General features: G+C 39.1%; 1 pseudogene; it reads right to left on the reverse strand.

The window, feature by feature from the left end:
- Positions 1–1646: 1646 nt before the first annotated feature.
- LOC138844820 (inducible T-cell costimulator pseudogene) overlaps positions 1647–18112 on the reverse strand; it is a 65024-nt pseudogene continuing 48558 nt past the window's right edge.

The following is an 18112-nucleotide window of genomic DNA, read 5'->3' on the forward strand; positions in this document are numbered from 1 at the left end:
AACCATTTGTTCTAGATAATTCCAAAAATTAACAAATATAGTGTTTATACTTTGGCACGTTAGAAATGGAACATTGAAGTGAAAAGCAGGAGAACAGTAAAATAATGGATTTAACATCTCAATAAAACTAATCTTATTTATGTATTCTTATTTGGTTATATTTTCTTAGTCCCCAGTAGTCATGATATACTGTATTCAAATTATAAAAGTGGCCAGTGATGGAGCTACTGTCATTATACATAGTATTCACTCCTACTCTCTGAATCAGTACCATATTGAATGTATTGGCTTGAAACCAACAGATGGGGAGAGCCAGTACAGCCATGGCAGTGGATATTCACAGGCCTGGAGAGGACCTTTCCTCAGTGTGACTCTAGTTCATAAACCTTTGCCCAAGATTATTTGAATGAGCAAAAAGAATTAAGTCTGCATAAAGGGGTTACCAACATGAGCTACTTCTCTTCATATGAACTATCTTATTCTTAAGGTGGGTGAGAAAGAGAATTTTTGAAATATTGTGGAATACAGGACACATAAAAAAAAAACATTGTGATAGATAATTGAAAGTCTGTCTTCCACAGAGAAGTAGGTAAAACTATAGAAGGAAAAATAAGGAACTGAGGTAACAATCTATAAATACTCTTTATAAACATGTAATAGGAATTTTATATATTCTGGTGTTTTTTTAAAAAGTGAAATTAGAAGTAAGCTAAGAGTTTTCTTATATTCACTTTTCATTAAGTAGCATTTAAAAAAGCATTATTGTGTGACACAAACTTGTAGAAGCGTGTGCAGTCATTCTCAGAAAACAGTACAGAATGGTATAGGTTTGTCACTGCTCTAAACTTTTCAGTGATTGAAAATGAACATTTCAACTTAGGCATATAAAACTACAAAGCAAATTGCATTAATTCTCAGTAGTAAAATGCTTGTTAATAGAATGTTCAAGTTTTCAAGTTACATTGCTTTTCAGAATCTAAGAGTAACTGAAATTATTCCATGAAATGTAAAACAATATGTTGACTTTTATCTTTTGCTACTCATTACCTTATATATGATATCAGCCATGCTGGTATTTTTTAATGATTTTATTTATTTATTTTCAAAAATTTATTTATTTATTTGAGAGGTAGCGTTACAGAGAGGGAGACAGAGACAGAGAGAATGGTTTTCCATCCACTGGTTCACCCCCTAAATGGCTGCAATGTCTAGAGCTGAGGCAGTCCAAAGCCAGGAGCCAGGATGTTCTTCCAGGTCTCCAACATGGGTGCAGGGGCCCATGTACTTGGGCCATCTTCTCCTGCTTTCCCAGGCCAAGACAGAGAACTGGATGTGAAGAGGAACAGCCAGGACAGGGACCAGCACTAATATGGGATGCCAGCACTGCAGGCAAAGGCTTACACTGCTGTGCCATAATACCAACCCTGCTAGTAGTTTTAATAGTGATATGTGCAGTGCCGCAGCTCACTAGGCTAATCCTCCACCTGCAGTGCTGGCACTCCAGGTTCTAGTTCTGGTTGGGGTGCCAGATTCTATCCCAGTTGCTTCTCTTCCAGTCCAGCTCTCTGCTGTGGCCCAGGAGCCCAGGTCCTCGGGCCCTGCACCTGCATGGGAGACTAGGAGGAGGAAACACCTGGCTCCTGGCTTCAGATCAGCACAGCGTGCTTGCCACAACGCACCAGCCGTAGTGGCCACTTGGGGGGTAAACCAATGGAAAAAGGAAGACCTTTCTCTCTGTCTCTGTCTCTCTCACTGTCTAAATCTGCCTGTCAAAAAAAAAAAAAGTGATATGTAAGAGGCAGCTTAAAGCACATTGCAGTTGCACTATTTTCTATTGCATCAATACAACACAACACTTAGTGCTCAAAGCAGACCATGCTGTTTTATTTTTTCATGCCATTTGCTCTTCCAGGAAAACCTAATTCTCCTGATTCCCGCTTTTACACCCCAGGTCTTCCTAATTGACTTTTACTCCTACTGCAAAGTAACATTCATATCACCTCTACTAGAAAGATTTTGCTGACAGCCTGCCACCATCCACACGCTTTCTCCCATACCTACTGTGACTATGGAAATGCTCCAAATTTGTGCACTTATCATAGCACCTTGAACTTTCTTATTTCCTGAATCTAATCCATTCAAGTAAACTGAATAATATTTTTTTGATAACAATAGCCTGTATTGCTTTATCTTAGATGGAAGAAAGTGCAACCTATATAATAATTTGCTAAGGGTATTTGCAATACATAAAGACTTCAAAAACTAACTTCCTAGAGTGAGCAATTGGCTTGGCAGTTAAGATGCTGGTTAAAATGCCTGTATCCAGGGTCACTGCTGCGGTGTAGTAGGTAAAGCCACCGCCTGCAGCACCAGCCTCCTATATGGGCATTATTTTGAGTCCTAGCTGCTCCACTTCCATCCAGCTACATGATAATGTGCCCAGGAAAGCAGTGGAGGATAGCCCAAGTCCATGGGCCCCCCACCCACATGGGAGACCCAGAAAAAGTTCCTGGCTTCTGGATTCAGATCAACCCAGCTCTGGCCATTCTCTCTCCTTCTATAACTCTGCCTTTCAAATAAATAAACAAATCTTAAAAAAACTTACCTGTATCCCATATAGGAGTAACTCACTTTAATTCCCAGCTCTAGCTCTTCATTCCAGCCTCCTGCTAATGCAGATTCTGGAGGATGAATTCCTGCCACCCACTGAGAGATCTGGATTGAGTTCCTGGCTCCAGCTTTTGGCCTCCCAGCCGCTGCAGACATTTGAGGAGTGAACAAGGGGAGGGGAGCATGCTCTTTCTTTTTCTCTCATTCTTTATTTCTGCCTTTCAAATGGGTAAATCTAAAACAAAATAACTTTTAACCCATTAATGGAAATATTTGAATGTAGTATGAAATTATGAATGCACAGTATCTGATGTGAATCTTTTAGCCTATTATTGCAAAGAGGACCAATACAATGTAAATAAACATGAAATAATACATTAAATATGAATAATGTGAAGCACTTTTGAAATATAGGAATAAGAGCCTCTGATAACCTGTTCATTTGTTAAGCCAACAAGAACCACGGTAATATTATACAAATCAGCTTTCTGAGACCTTTGGAATTCAACCAAAGGATGACAACAATCTGAGGGGGTAGTTATTCAAGAAAAATGCTGAATCTCAATAGGAACAATAAGGTTTGTGGTGTTTTAACTTGCCTTATTTTCATATTCATTTCCTAAGCTCCATAGTAATCTTGAAATATTAGCCTTTAATTGCCTTGTAATAGCTGTGAAAATCAGCAGCCCAGCAGCTAGTGGAAAAGGCAAAATGAGGATAGAGCTTCCAAGAAGGCCCATCCTCAGAGAGCTGTTGCTTTTTAAATTGACTGACAGCTCCCTGGAAAAGCAGTGTTTACAAGGCATGTCTTTGACCTGACTCAGTGCACACTCTGTGAGAAAAACTTCACTGCTGGTCATATTTTTTGAAAACAATTAGAAGCAATTGTTTAACATTATAACTGCCCAAGACAATGATTCTAATTGAGGCCAAAAAAAGGCTGACCAAAAAATGTAAAGTGAAAATATGGGAAATGAGATAACTATAGTGGGCTTTGAAAATCTTCTAAATGTTCCCAGAGATCTAGAAGGCCACACATTTGTGCAGTTTTTTGCAGACTGAGAAAATGAGCAGCCATAGAACTCTCACCTCTGTTTGGACTTGATGGAGTGTGCAAACAGGAAGTGGTTGCTAAGGCAGAGCTGTTTACTCTGTAGTAATAAAAGCATGTGCCAGCACACACGCAGAGTTTAATAGGGTAACAAATAGTTGAAGAAATTTAAGAAAATAATAATAGGGTAATAAGTAGTTTAAGAAATTTAAGAAAATTTTTGTCTGATAATTAGCTATATACTAACAAAATTAACAGAGATTTAAGTGGTTAACATACAAAGAATATTCCAGGAAGGTTGGCTAAAATAAACAGCAGCAACAACAAGCCATGTTAAGTGGATATAGAATGTAATTCTTAGAGTTTACACATTATACTATTCATAATGTGGGTTTTTCAAAAAATATAAAAGGAAAACAGTAAATATAAGAAGACATAACACATAAATATAGAGATAAAAAAAGCAGTTCTCAGAAACTCTTGTTAGGAAGCCCAGGTGTTATATTTACTAGACAAAGGCTTAAAGTAACTGTCTTTTTTGTGTTTTGACAGGTGGAGTTAGACAGAGAGAGAGACAGAGTGAAAGGTCTTCCTTCTGTTGGGTCACTCCCCAAATGGCCACTATGGTCAGCACGCTGTGCCAATCCAAAGCCAGGAGCCAGGTGCTTCCTCCTGGTCTCCCATGCGGGTGCAGGGCCCAAGCACTTGGGCCATCCTCCACTGCACTCCCTGGCCACAGCAGAGAGCTGGCCTGGAAGAGGGGCAACCAGGACAGAATCCAGTGCCCCGACCGGGACTAGAACCCGGTGTGCTGGCGCCGCAAGGCAGAGGATTAGCCTAGTGAGCCACAGCGCTGGCCAAAATCAAGGAGAATTTATTAACCTAAAAACTCGATCAGATTTTTACTAAGTATCTGAATGTTCCTGATAGTATTTTTTAAAAAGATTTATTTACTTATTTGAAAGGCAGAGTTACAGAGAGGCAGAGGCAGAGAGAGAGAGAGAGGAAAGAGAGAGAGAGAGAGAAAGAGAGACAGAAAAAGAGAGAGAGACAGAGAGAGAGGTCTTCCATTCACTGGTTCTCTCCCCAGATGGCCACAATGGCCAGAGCTGAGCTGATCCGAAGCCAGGATCCAGGAGCTTCTTCCAGGTCTCCTACATGGGTTTAGAGGCTCAGGACTTGAACCAGTTTATACTGCTTTTCCAGGCCATAGCAGAGAGCTGGACTGAAAATGGAGCAGCCGGGACTTGAACCAGAACCCATATGGGATGCTGGCATTGCAGGTGACGGCTTTATCTGCTACAGCACAGTGCTGGCTGTGCTTTAAAGAAAAAATATGGCTGCTTTAAAGAAAAAAAATAAAGGAGTTGTTTTACTGCATTGCTAAAACTAGGCCTAGACAAAGGGATTTCTTCCCAGTGAGGTCTGTTTGTTGAGTGCATATGAGATGGGCTTTCTATAAAGCTAGTTGCAAGAAGGTGTTTATTCTGAGAAAGCAGCAGCACCAAGGAAATCTGTGCAAATCCTGCTGGCTTTTAGAGTCACTGGTGCAGAATGAACAAAACATGAGCAGGAGATGGATGTGGTCCAATCAAGTCAAGTCGGACTCTAGTCAAGGAAACAAGGGACTCTCACTTCAAGTTGAGGAGACCCGACCAATGTGTGCCATGCCCAGGTGCCTGAGAGTTCTGTCAGTGCAGATTTTTTAGCTGTGTTCACTGCTGCTATGAACACGTACTCACTATTCGGGTCATGCACACTTGATTGATATTTCTCTTTTGTAAGCCGAAAAATAAATATGCATTCAAAAATGTAGACTACCGCAAAAGCTGCACATCCTATGGGTAACCAGAACTTCACCTGGCAACAGAGCTTGTGATTCATAAATATGCAAATATTCTCCTCTGAGAATCTCTACTTGAAAAGGAGGAGGGTCAAAAATTGATAGTTTGCAGAAGTAATAGCTGGCATGAGAACTGTCCAAATTATATAGTAAAAAAGAGAAACTGTTGTTGAATAACTAATATTGACAGAATTTCAGAGCCTTAATGGACACCGTGTTTCCACTCTCCTTTGCCTGCCTAAGGTCACAGAGGACTTGTCTCCCTGTCAGCAGCTGCATTTTGAATTGCAGGACAATCTCGGGGTATTTCCATAAAATTTGAACACCTCCATTCTGAAATGTAAACATCTCATACTTGGCAGAGTCATTGATGTCTCCTTAAAGCAATTCCAACACAGCCAAGGAAAGGTTCGGGTATCTGGAGTTCTCTGCTGAAGACCTCACTGCCAAGCCCCATCTTTGGGCTTTAAAAGCTGTGGCAGGGGCCGGCGCTGTGGTATAGTGGGTAAAGCCACCACTTGCAGTGCCAGCATCCCATATGGCTGCAGGTTCCAGTCCAGGCTACTCCTCCTCCAATCCGGCTCTCTGCTATGGCCTGCGAAAGCAGTAGAAGATGGCCCACATGGGAAACCCAAAAGAAGTTCCTGGCTCCTCATTTCGGATAGGCGCAACTCTGGCCGTTGTGGCCAAATGGGGAGTTAACCAGTGGATGGAAGACCTCTCTCTCTCTCTCTCTCTCTCTCTCTGACTCTCCTTCTTTCTCTGTGTAACTCTTTCAAGTAAATAAATGAATCTTTTTTTTAAAAAAGCTGTGAAAGACTAGTTACAAATACTGGCACATTTTAAGATTCCCTTAATTGATACCATCTTTAATTTACATTTGCAGAAAAGGTTGTTTTTTAAATGTAATTATAATGAGCTACTTCTCAGCAATTTCCCTTTTATCTCTGTCATTTTATTATAGTTCTGACCAAGCTACTGATTTCTTTTTCACAGTAATGACAATATATTGTATATCGTAAGGTGTGTATCACTTTTAAACTTTCTTTTCTTTGAATTTAGACATATCACTTATGAGGATCTTTAGTATCTTAGCTGAAGGCAGTACTTACACTGTGAAGCTGAGTCATCAGCTTCCTCAGAGTTCTATAAGTTGTCCTGATGATGTTCATATACAAAATTTTTCAGGGCTATCTTTGTCCAATGTAGTCATTCACAAGTACCAGGTAATATACTTAGTACATTTCTTGATTGTTATGGAACTTTAAATTTCACTAGATTTAAAAGCTAACATATTTTGAGTTAATTCTAATAAGCAGCACAATCTTTGACTTATAATTTTATTGTTTTTTAAAAAATATTTCTTTTTTAATGTATTATAATAGTCTATTTTTCACTAGCTTTCCCATTATCTCATTGTCTGTTTATTATGGCTCCTACTGAATTGCTCATTTCTACTCACAGTAATCATTTTATTTCATAAAAATCCAACATGTTTTTATTACTGTCTTTAAGATTACCATCACCTGTGTTTTTCTTTAATATCCCAGTGTATTCCAGACCTGCCACTGTGAATTCATGGCCATGTTGGTTAAGTGTTCATTATGAAGTCATGAACTCCATCAAAATTCTAAAAGTTGTGTTAGCAACCATCATGCACACATGTTTTCAGAGACATTTTAGACCCACATGATAGTCATTCTTTTCAGGTACTTTTTTAGGTTCTTTTCAGGTTCTTTTTTATATTTCATGAAATTCTAAACTTCCCATTAATATATGAAAGTTTCAAAAGAATGAGTTAAAAATCCATCTATTTTAAAGATTTCTCTGATAAGTGTATGATCTTCATTTGATTTACATTTTGTGAAAATTATTTCATTTTCCTTTTTTAAGGTAATTGTTATCATTTCCAGTAATTTCCCTCATATTTGCTTGTCATTCTGCTATTACTTCTAGAAAATAATTGTTACTTACCCTGGTCACAGTGTATTTTATTTCATAGCACCTGGATCCTCTTTTTATGTATTTATTTTGTGTGTGTGTGTTTGAGCTTATATTACCCATGTGTATCCTTGGTATCCCATTTAAAGCTAATCTAACCACTGTGAACTTGAGGCCATCTTGGTTGTATTTTTTTTAACTTTAATTTAGTAAATATAAATTTCCAAAGTACAGTTTATGGATTACAATGGCTCCCCCCCATAATTTCCCTCCCACTTGACCCCTCCCATCTCCTGCTCCCTCTCCCGTTCCATTCACATCAAGATTCATTTTCTTTTTTTTTTATGAATTCTTTTGACAGGCAGAGTGGACAGTGAGAGAGAGAGACAGAGAGAAAGGTCTTCCTTTTGCTGTTGGTTCACCCTCCAATGGCCGATGCGGCTGGCGCGCTGTGGCCGGCACACCACGCTGATCTGAAGGCAGGAGCCAGGTGCTTCTCCTGGTCTCCCATGGGGTGCAGGGCCCAAGCACTTGGGCCATCCTCCACTGCACTCCCTGGCCACAGCAGAGAGCTGGCCTGGAAGAGGAGCAACCAGGACAGAATCCGGCGCCCTGCCCAGGACTAGAACCCGGTGTGCCGGCACCGCAAGGTGGATGATTAGCCTATTGAGCCACGGCACCGGCCAAGATTCATTTTCAATTATCTTTATATACAGAAGATGGATTTAGTATATATTAAGTAAAGATTTCATCTGTTTGCACCCACACAGAAACACACAGTGTAAAATACTGTTTCAGTACTAGTTATAGCATTACTTCACATTGGACAACACATTAAGGACAGATCCCACATGAGAAGTAAGTACACAGTGACTCCTGTTGTTGACTTAACAACTTGACACTCTTGTTTATGGCATCAGTAATCTCCCTAGGCTCTAGTCATGAGTTTCCAAGACTATGGAAGCCTTTTGAGTTTGCCGACTTCAATCTTATTCCGACAGGGTTGTATTTTGTTTTTAAAGAAACTTTCATTGGCCACAAAATTGCATAAGTTTTTCTGACAATTTTCATGTATACAATTTTTCAGAGACTTCTTAGGCAAATTTGGTCATTCTCCCTTTCCAAGTATCATATTTGATGGCAATTATGAATTTTTCCAGAACTATGACATTTATCTTTGATTTCTGAAAGTGTCAATAGTTTAATTCAAGTCACTGACACTTTTCCTTCATGGTTATAATGGTATTTGATGTGGATTTTTAAATTTTGTGAAAATTTTTAATTTATATTCTTTCTTAATATATTGTAATTGTTTAGTTTTCAACAATTTCATTTATATCTGTTGGTCACTCTATATTGCTCCTACAAAATTGCTCACATCTTTCAAAGTGATCATCATTTATTTATTTCATATCATCCGCATGCTTTTTCATCTGTTTTATAAATTGTAGTTAATACTAATACCTGTATATTAACATCCTAGTGCAAGTCAATCTTAGCAGTAGAATCCCATGGCCATCTTGGTTGGCTTTGTTATTATGAGGTCTCCAACTCCATCACAATACTACAACTGTTCCTGGCTACCACATTATACACATATTTTTAGAAATATCTTAGACTCATTTGATAATTCATCATTTTCAAGTTATTTTTTACTTTTTCTAGACTTTATGGAATTTTAACTTTATCTTTGATTTTTAAAGGTTCAAATAGAATATTTCCAGATATAGACATCTTTCCCTCAAAATTTTTGTGGTACATTACAAATTTCCCCATATATCTGGCCCCTTATCCCCTAATAATATCTAATATCCCCTAATAATATCTCATATCATTATACTTATATACTTATCACAATTAATGAACCACAGCTACGTTTATAAACTTTTTAACCCAATTTCTTTTATCTCTTCCACCCAGCCCAGAGTCTGTCAATTAACATTCTGTGTTCAGAATAAGTTTTTCTTTTAATATTAACATCCACATACAAAGGAGAACAAGCAGTTTTTGTGTCTCTGAGTCTGACTTATTTCTTTTTTTTTAACTTTTGAATTTTTTTTTATTTTTTTTAACTTTTATTTAATGAATATAAATTTCCAAAGTACAATTTATGGATTACAATGGCTTCCCCCCATACCGTCCCTCCCACCTACAACCCTCCCCTTTCCCACTTCCTCTCCCCTTCCATTCACATCAAGATTCATTTTCGATTATCTTTTTTTTCATTTTTAATATTTCATTTTATTTCTCTTCAAAATCTCAATTTCATGGAAAATTTTTTCATTCATGTCATGTATGGATTTTTTTTAACTTTTATTTAATGAATATAAATTTCCAAAGTACGATTTATGGATTACAATGGCTTCCCCCACATACAGTCCCTCCCACCCACTACCCTCCCATTTCCCACTCCCTCTCCCCTTCCATTCACATCAAGATTCATTTTCGATTATCTTAATATACAGAAGATCAGCTTAGTATACATTAAGTAAGGATTTCAACAGTTTGCTCCCACACAGAAACATAAAGTGAAAAATAATAGATGATTTTTTTTTAAATGATGATGAAATCAGATCAGACCTATTGTCATGTTTAATCCCAGTGAGAGTCAAGTTGGGAGTTGATAATTTCTTTTTTTTTTTTTTTTACAGAGGATCAGTTTAGTATGCAATAAGTAAAGATTTCAACAGTTTGCATCCCAATAGAAACACAAAGTGAAATATATTGTTTGAGTACTCGTTATAGCATTAAATCTCAATGCACAGCACATTAAGGACAGAGATCCTACATGAGGAGTAAGTGCACAGTGACTCCTGTTGTTGATTTACAAATTGACACTCCTGTCTATGGCATCAGTAATCTCCCTATGCTCCAGTCATGAGTTTCCAAGGCTATGGAAACCCTCTGAGTTCTCCGATTCTTATCTTGTTTAGACAAGGTCATAGTCAAAGTGGAGGTTCTCTCCTCCTACAGGGAAAGGTACCTCCTTCTTTGAAGACCTGTTCTTTCCACTGGGATCTCACTCACAGAGATCTTTTGCCAGAGTGTCTTGGCTTTCCATGCCTGAAATACTCTCATGGGCTTTTCAGCCAGATCCGAATGCCTTTAGGGCTGATTCTGAGGCCAGAGTGCTATTTAGGACATCTGCAACTCTATGAGTCTGCTGAGTATCTCACTTCCCATGTTGGATCACTCTCCCCTTTATTTATTGTATCGGTTAGTGTTAGCAGGTACTAGACTTGTTTATGTGCTCCCTTTGACTCTAAGTCCTTTCATTATGATCAATTGTGAACTGAAATTGATCACTTGGAATAGTGAGATGGCATTGGTACATGCCACCTTGATGGGATTGAATTGGAGTCCCCTGGTATGTTTCTAACTCTACCATTTGGGGCAAGTCAGCTTGAGCATGTCCCAAATTATACATCTCTTCCCTCTCTTATCCCCACTCTTATGTTTAACAGGGATCACATTTCAGTTAAATTTCAAAACTTAAGAATAACTGTGTATTAATTACAGAATTAAACCAGTCATATTAAGTAGAACAGACAAAAAAACTACTAAGAGGGATAACGTATTAAGTTGTTCATTAACAGTCAGGGCTATGCTGATCAAGTCACCGTTTCCCATAGTGTCCATTTCACTTCAACAGGTTTCCTTTTTGGTGTTCAGTCAGTTGTCACCGATCAGGGAGAACATATGGTATTTGTCCCTTTGGGACTGGCTTATTTCACTCAGCATGATGTGTTCCAGATTCCTCCATTTTGTTGCAAATGACTGCATTTCGTTGTTTCTTACTGCGGTATAGTATTCTAAAGAGTACATATCCCATAATTTCTTTATCCAGTCTACCGTTGATGGGCATTTAGGTTGGTTTCAGTTCTTAGCTATTGTGAATTGAGCTGCAATAAACATTAAGGTGCAGACCGCTTTTTTCTTTGCCAATTTAAATTCCTTGGGGTAAATTCCAAGGAGTGGGATGGCTGGGTCGAACGGTAGGGTTATCTTCAGGTTTCTGAGGAATCTCCAGACTGACTTCCATAGTGGCTTGACCAGTTTACATTCCCACCAACAGTGGGTTAGTGTCCCTTTTTCCCCACATAATTGCCAGCATCTGTTGTTGGTAGATTTCTGCATGTGAGTCATTGTAACTGGGGTGAGGTGAAACCTCATTGTGGTTTTGATTTGCATTTCCCTGATTGCTAATGACCTGGAACATATTTTCATGTGCCTGTTGGCCATTTGGATTTCTTCTTCTGAAAAATGTCTATTGAGGCCCTTGGCCCATCTCTTAAGTATGTTGTTTGTTTTGTTGTTGTGGAGTTTCTTGATCTCTTTGTAGATTCTGGTTATTAAGCCTTTATCTGTTGCATTGTTTGCAAATATTTTTTCCCATTCTGTCGGTTGTCTGTTCACTCTCCTGACTGTTTCTTTTGCAGTACAGAAACTTCTCAATTTGATGCAATCCCAATAGTTGATTTTGGCTTTGACTGCCTGTGCCTCCTGGGTCTTTTCTAGAAATTCTTTGCCTGTGCCAATATCTTGAAGGGTTTCTCCAATGTTCTCTAGTAACTTGATGGTGTCAGGTCGTAGATTTAGGTCTTTAATCCATGTTGAGTGGATTTTTGTGTAAGGTGTAAGGTAGGGGTTTTGCTTCATGATTCTGCACGTGGAAATCCAATTTTCCCAGCACCGTTTATTGAATAGACTGTCCTTGCTCCAGGAATTAGTTTTAGATCCTTGATCAAATATAAGTTGGCTGTAGATGTTTGGGTTGATTTCTGGTGTTTCAATTCTGTTCCATTGGTCTATCCATCTGTTTCTGTACCAGTACCATGCTGTTTTCATTACAACTGCCCTGTATTATGTCCTGAAATCTGGTATTGTGATGCCTCCGCCTTTGTTTTTGTTATAAAAGATTGCTTTAGCTATTCGAGGTCTCTTGTGCCTCCATATAAATTTCAGCACCAATTTTTCCAGATCTGAGAAGGTCTTCGGTATCTTGATTGGTATTGCATTGAATTTATAAATTGCTTTTGGGAGAATGGACATTTTGATGATGTTGATTCTTCCAATCCATGAGCATGGAAGATTTTTCCATTTCTTGGTATCCTCTTCTATTTCTTTCTTTAAGGTTTTGTAATTTTCATCGTAGAGATCTTTAACGTCCTTGGTTAAGTTTATTCCAAGGTATTTGATTGTTTTTGTAGCTATTGTGAATGGGATTGATCTTAGAAGTTCTTCCTCTGCCATGGCATTGTCTGTGTATACAAAGGCTGTTGATTTTTGTGCATTGATTTTATACCCTGCTACTTTGCCAAACTCTTCTATGACTTCCAATAGTCTCTTAGTAGAGTTCTTTGGGTCCCCTGAATAAAGAATCATGTCATCTGCAAAGAGGGATAGTTTGAGTTCTTCCTTCCCAATTTGTATCCCTTTAATTTCTTTTTCTTGCCTAATAGCTCTGGCTAGAACCTCCAGAACTATATTGAATAGCAGTGGTGAGACTGGACATCCCTGTCTGGTACCAGATCTCAGTGGAAATGCTTCCAACTTTTCCCCATTCAATAGGATGTTGGCTGTGGGTTTTTCATAGATTGCTTTGATTGTATTGAGGAATGTTCCTTCCAAACCCAGTTTGCTTAGAGTTTTCCTCATGAACGGGTGTTGTATTTTATCAAATGCTTTCTCGGCATCTATTGAGATAATCATATGGTTTTTCTTCTGCAGTCTGTTAATGTGGTGTATCACATTGATTGTCTTGCGCACATTAAACCATCCCTGCATACCAGGGATGAATCCCACTTGGTCTGGGTGGATGATCTTTCTGATGTGTTGTTGCATTCTATTGGCGAGAATTTTATTGAGGATTTTTGCATCTATGTTCATCAGGGATATTGGTCTGTAATTCTCTTTCAGTGCTGCATCTTTTTCCAGCTTAGGAATTAAGGTGATGCTGACTTCATAGAAAGAATTTGGGAGGATTCCCTCTTCTTCGATTGTTCTGAATAGTTTGAGAAGAATTAGAGTTAGTTCTTCTTTAAATGTCTGGTAGAATTCAGCAGTGAATCCATCTGGTCCGGAGCTTTTCTTTGTTGGGAGGGCCTTGATTACTGTTTCAATTTCTGTCTCAGTTATGGGTCTGTTTAGGTTTTCGATGTCTTCATGGTTCAATTTAGGTAGGTTGCATGTGTCCAGGAATCTATCCATTTCTGATAGGCTTCCCTGTTTGCTGGCATACGAGTCCTTGTAGTAATTTCTGATGATTCTTTTTATTTCTGTGGTGTCTGTTGTTACGTTTCCTTTTTCATCTCTGATTTTATTGATTTGGGTCTTTTCTTTTTTAGTTAGTTGGGCCAATGGGGTGTCAATTTTGTTTATTTTTTCAAAAAACCAGCTCCTCGTTTGGCTGATTTTTTGTAGTGTTTTTCTTGATTCAATCCTGTTGATTTCTTCTCTGATTTTAATTATTTCTCTTCTCCTACTAGATTTGGGTCTGGTTTGCTGTAGGTTTTCTAGATCCTTGAGGTGAATTGAAAGCTCATCTAGTTGGTGCCTTTCCAATTTCTTGATGTAGGCACCTATTGATATAAACTTTCCTCTTAACACTGCTTTTGCTGCGTCCCATAAGTTTTGGTATGTTGTGCTGTTATCCTCATTTACTTCCAGAAAGTTTTTGATTTCTCTTTTGATTTCTTCTATGACCCATTGTTCATTCAGGAGCATGTTGTTCAGTCTCCATGTGTTTGCGTATGCTCTAGCGATTCCTGAGTTGCTAATTTCCCATTTCATTCCTTTATGGTCTGAGAAGCTGCATGGTATGATTCTAATTCTTTTGAATTTGCTGAGACTTGCTTTATGGCCTAGTATGTGGTCAATCCTAGAGAAGGTTCCATGTACTGCTGAGAAGAATGTAAAATCTTTAGATGTAGGATTGAAAGTTCTGTATATATCTGTTAGATCCATTTGGGCTATAGTGTCGTTTAAATCTACTGTATCCTTGTTGATCTTCTGTCCTGTTGATCTGTCTATTTCTGAGAGTGGAGTATTGAAGTCCCCCAGTACTATTGTATTGGGGTCTAAGTCTCCCTTTAAGTCCCTTAACAAATCTTTTAGATAAACTGGTGCCCTGTAGTTAGGTGCATATACATTGATAATTGTTATATCTTCCTGTTGAATGGATCCCTTAATCATTATGTAGTGTCCCTCTTTGTCTCTCTTAACAGTTTTTGTGGTAAAGTTTATGTTGTCTGAAATTAAGATGGCTACGCCTGCTCTTTTTTCATTTCTGTTGGCATGGTATATCTTTTTCCAGCCTTTCACTTTCAGTCTGTATGGATCTTTGTTGGAAAGATGTGTTTCTTGTAAGCAGCAAATAGATGGGTTTTGTTCCTTAACCCAATCAGCCAATCGGTGTCTTTTAACTGGACAGTTCAGGCCATTCACGTTCAATGTGACTAATGATAAGTGGTAACTTTGCCCTGCCATTTGCCAAAGATAAGTTCTAATATATGCTTTGAATTCCCTGTGATCTTTTGCTGTGAGCTTTCCTTCCTTTACCTTCTTTCATATTGATGACTGTGTTTCTGTGTTTCTGTGTGTAACACATCTTTAAGCATCTTTTGCAGGGCTGGACGAGTGGCAACAAATTCTTTCAATTTCTGTTTGCTATGAAAAGTCTTTATTTCACCTTCATTCACAAATGATAGCTTTGCAGGATATAATATTCTGGGCTGGCAATTTTTCTCTCTTAGTACCTGGGCTATATCTCGCCATTCCCTCCTAGCTTGTAGAGTTTCTGATGAGAAGTCAGCTGTGAGTCTGATTGGAGATCCTCTGAGAGTAATCTGACGTTTCTCTCTTGCACATTTCAGGATCCTTTCTTTATGTTTCACTGTGGAGAGTTTAATTACAACGTGTCGTGGTGAGGATCTCTTTTGGTTGTGTTTATTAGGTGTTCTGTGAGCTTCCTGTACTAGGATGTCTCTGTCCTTCTCCAAACCTGGGAAATTTTCTGCTAATATCTCACTAAAAAGGCCTTCTAATCCTTTCTCCCTCTCCATGCCTTCAGGAACTCCTAGAACCCGAATGTTGGTGTTTTTAATAGTATCCTGAAGATTCCCGACAATATGTTTTAGATTCCTAATTTCCTCTTCTTTTCTTTGGTCTGACTGTATCCTTTCCTGTTCTCTGTCTTCTAAGTCCGATGTTCTCTCTTCTGCTTCACCCATTCTGTTTGTAAGGCTCTCTATTGTGTTTTTCATTTGATCTATTGAATTGTTCACTTCAGTCACTATCCCAGTTTCCTGTTGTACTAATTGTTTCATTTCATTTTGATTCCTCCTTAATATTTCATTTTCACGAGAGAGATTTTCTATCTTGTCCATTGGATTTCTGTAGTTCAAGAATTTGTTTTTGAGAACTTCTTAATGTTCTTATCAATTTTTTGAGATCTGCTTCTTGCATTTCTTCTAACTCATCATCTTCATAATCTTGAATTGGGGTGTCTTTTTCATTTGAGGGCGTCATGATGACTTCCTTGTTTTTATTACCTCGGTTTTTGCGTTTGTTATCTGGCATATTGGAGATATTTGGTTTCTTCACTGTGGTGCTTTTTCTTGTTATACTATGACTCTAGATTAAGTGGACTATCTGTTTTTGATGGAGCCTTAGGGCTTGAGATGGGTGTGGCCTGAGAGCTCTGTTTGGTGTGCCAAAGGTGACACTTCCAGGTTAGGCGTGGTAAACCTCTCTCTCTCTCTCTCTTTCTTTTTTTTGATTCAAAAGGGAAGTAATTCCGCACAGCTGAACGAAGTTGGAGGTAGTTAGCAGGCAAATGATATACCCACAGGAGCCAGAGATTGGAAGCTCTTTCCCAAGGACCACACAGGGAATCTGTTCGGCCCTCAGGGTGGGCTCAGATTCTCCTTCAGTCTCCCACTGGGTTGCCAAAGTTATGGAATTGTAGCGTCTCTGGAGAGTGCTCACGTGAATTCCGTGAGTTCTCTCCCCCACCGTCTCTTTTTTCACAGTCTCAGTTCAGTAGCACCACAAATTTACTAGGTCCTAATCTCCTGTTAATTCGCCCCGCCCAGAGTCAGGTTTTTCTGCTAGGCTCAGGGCCGGTGCAGACCTGAGGTCGCTCTGCTTCTGATGTATGTCCAAGATGGTGCCTGCTCTTTGTCTTGCTCGCCCTTGAGAGGTGAGTGGAGAGAGAGAAACCTGTGTCTGTACCAGTCACCTTTTTTTTTTCTCTCTCTCTCTCTTCCAGTTAGCCTGGTGAACTTCCCCCCCCCCCCGGGGGGTCATTCCCTCTAGTCTCCTCTCTCCGCTTGCCTGCCAGTGTCTCGGGCTATTGAGGTTCGGCTCACCTCGTGTTCCAGCGGTGGTGTGTTGAGTCTGCCGCTAGTGTCCCGAACTGTGGGCTCCCATGCTCTCCACGCAGGTCCGCTGTGAATCACGCATTCTGGAAGGGTTTCTTCTGCTGTTTCCTCCCCTACTCTTCCTTGAACCTGCAGTATCTCCACTTTTATTAAAATGTCTCTCCCCGGACTATCAGTGTGCTCCCTTCCTATTCCACCGTCTTGCCTCCTCTCAAGTCTGGCTTATTTCACTCAATGTTATGTTCTCTATTTGTAGCACCCATTTTGCTACAAATGACAGGACTTCATTCTTTTTATAGTTGAATAATAGTTCATTGTGAATATATATCCCATTTTCTTTATCCATTCATCTTATTAAGCATATTTGGTTGATTCCATATTTTGGTTATTGTGAACAGCTCTGCTATCAACATGGTGGAGAAGAATCTCTTTGATACAATGAGTTTAAATATTTTGGATAATAGTCAGTGTTGGGATTATTGGATCATATGGAAATTCTATTTGTAGATTTCTAGGACATCTCAATATTGTTTTCAATGGTGACTGTATAAAGCACACTCCTGATAACAGTGTACAAAATTCTACTTTTTCTATATCCTCACCAGCATATTAATGCTCTCTCCTTTTTGGATAATATTCATTGTGATAAGGGTGAAGTGATATTAATTTGCACTTCCCTGATAGCTAACATTATTGAGCATATATATGTGTGTGTGTGTTAGTGTGTGTGTTGATCATTTGCATTTATACTTTTGAGAACTGTCTATTCAGGTCCTTTGCTCATTTTTTAAATATGTATTTATTTATTTGAAAGTCTGAGTTACACAGAGAGAGGAGAGGCAGGGAGTCAGAGAGAGAGAGAGAGGTCCTCCATCCAATGGTTCACTCCCCAATTGGCCACAATGGCTGGAGCTGTGCCAATCTGAAGCCAGGAGCCAGAAGCTTCCTCTAGGTCTCTCACATGTGTGCAGGGGCCAAAGGACTTGGGTCATCTTCCACTGCTTTCCCAGCCAATAGCAGAGAGCTGAATTGGAAATGGAGCAGCTGGGTCTCGAACTGACATCCATATAGGATGCCGGCACTTCAGGCCAGGGTGTTAACCTGCTGTGCCACAGTGCCAGCCCCTCTTTGCTCATTTTTAAACTGGATTGATTTTTGAGTTACGGATATACTCTCATATTAACCATTTGTTGGAGCTTGCAAATATTTTTTCCCAATTTTTCAGACTTCTCTTAACTCCCTGATTGCTTCTCTTGCTGTGCAGAAGCTTCTGAGTTTGATATA

Source organism: Oryctolagus cuniculus, chromosome 12 (genome assembly GCF_964237555.1).
Source record: "Oryctolagus cuniculus chromosome 12, mOryCun1.1, whole genome shotgun sequence".
In the NCBI taxonomy this organism is placed as follows: domain Eukaryota; kingdom Metazoa; phylum Chordata; class Mammalia; order Lagomorpha; family Leporidae; genus Oryctolagus; species Oryctolagus cuniculus.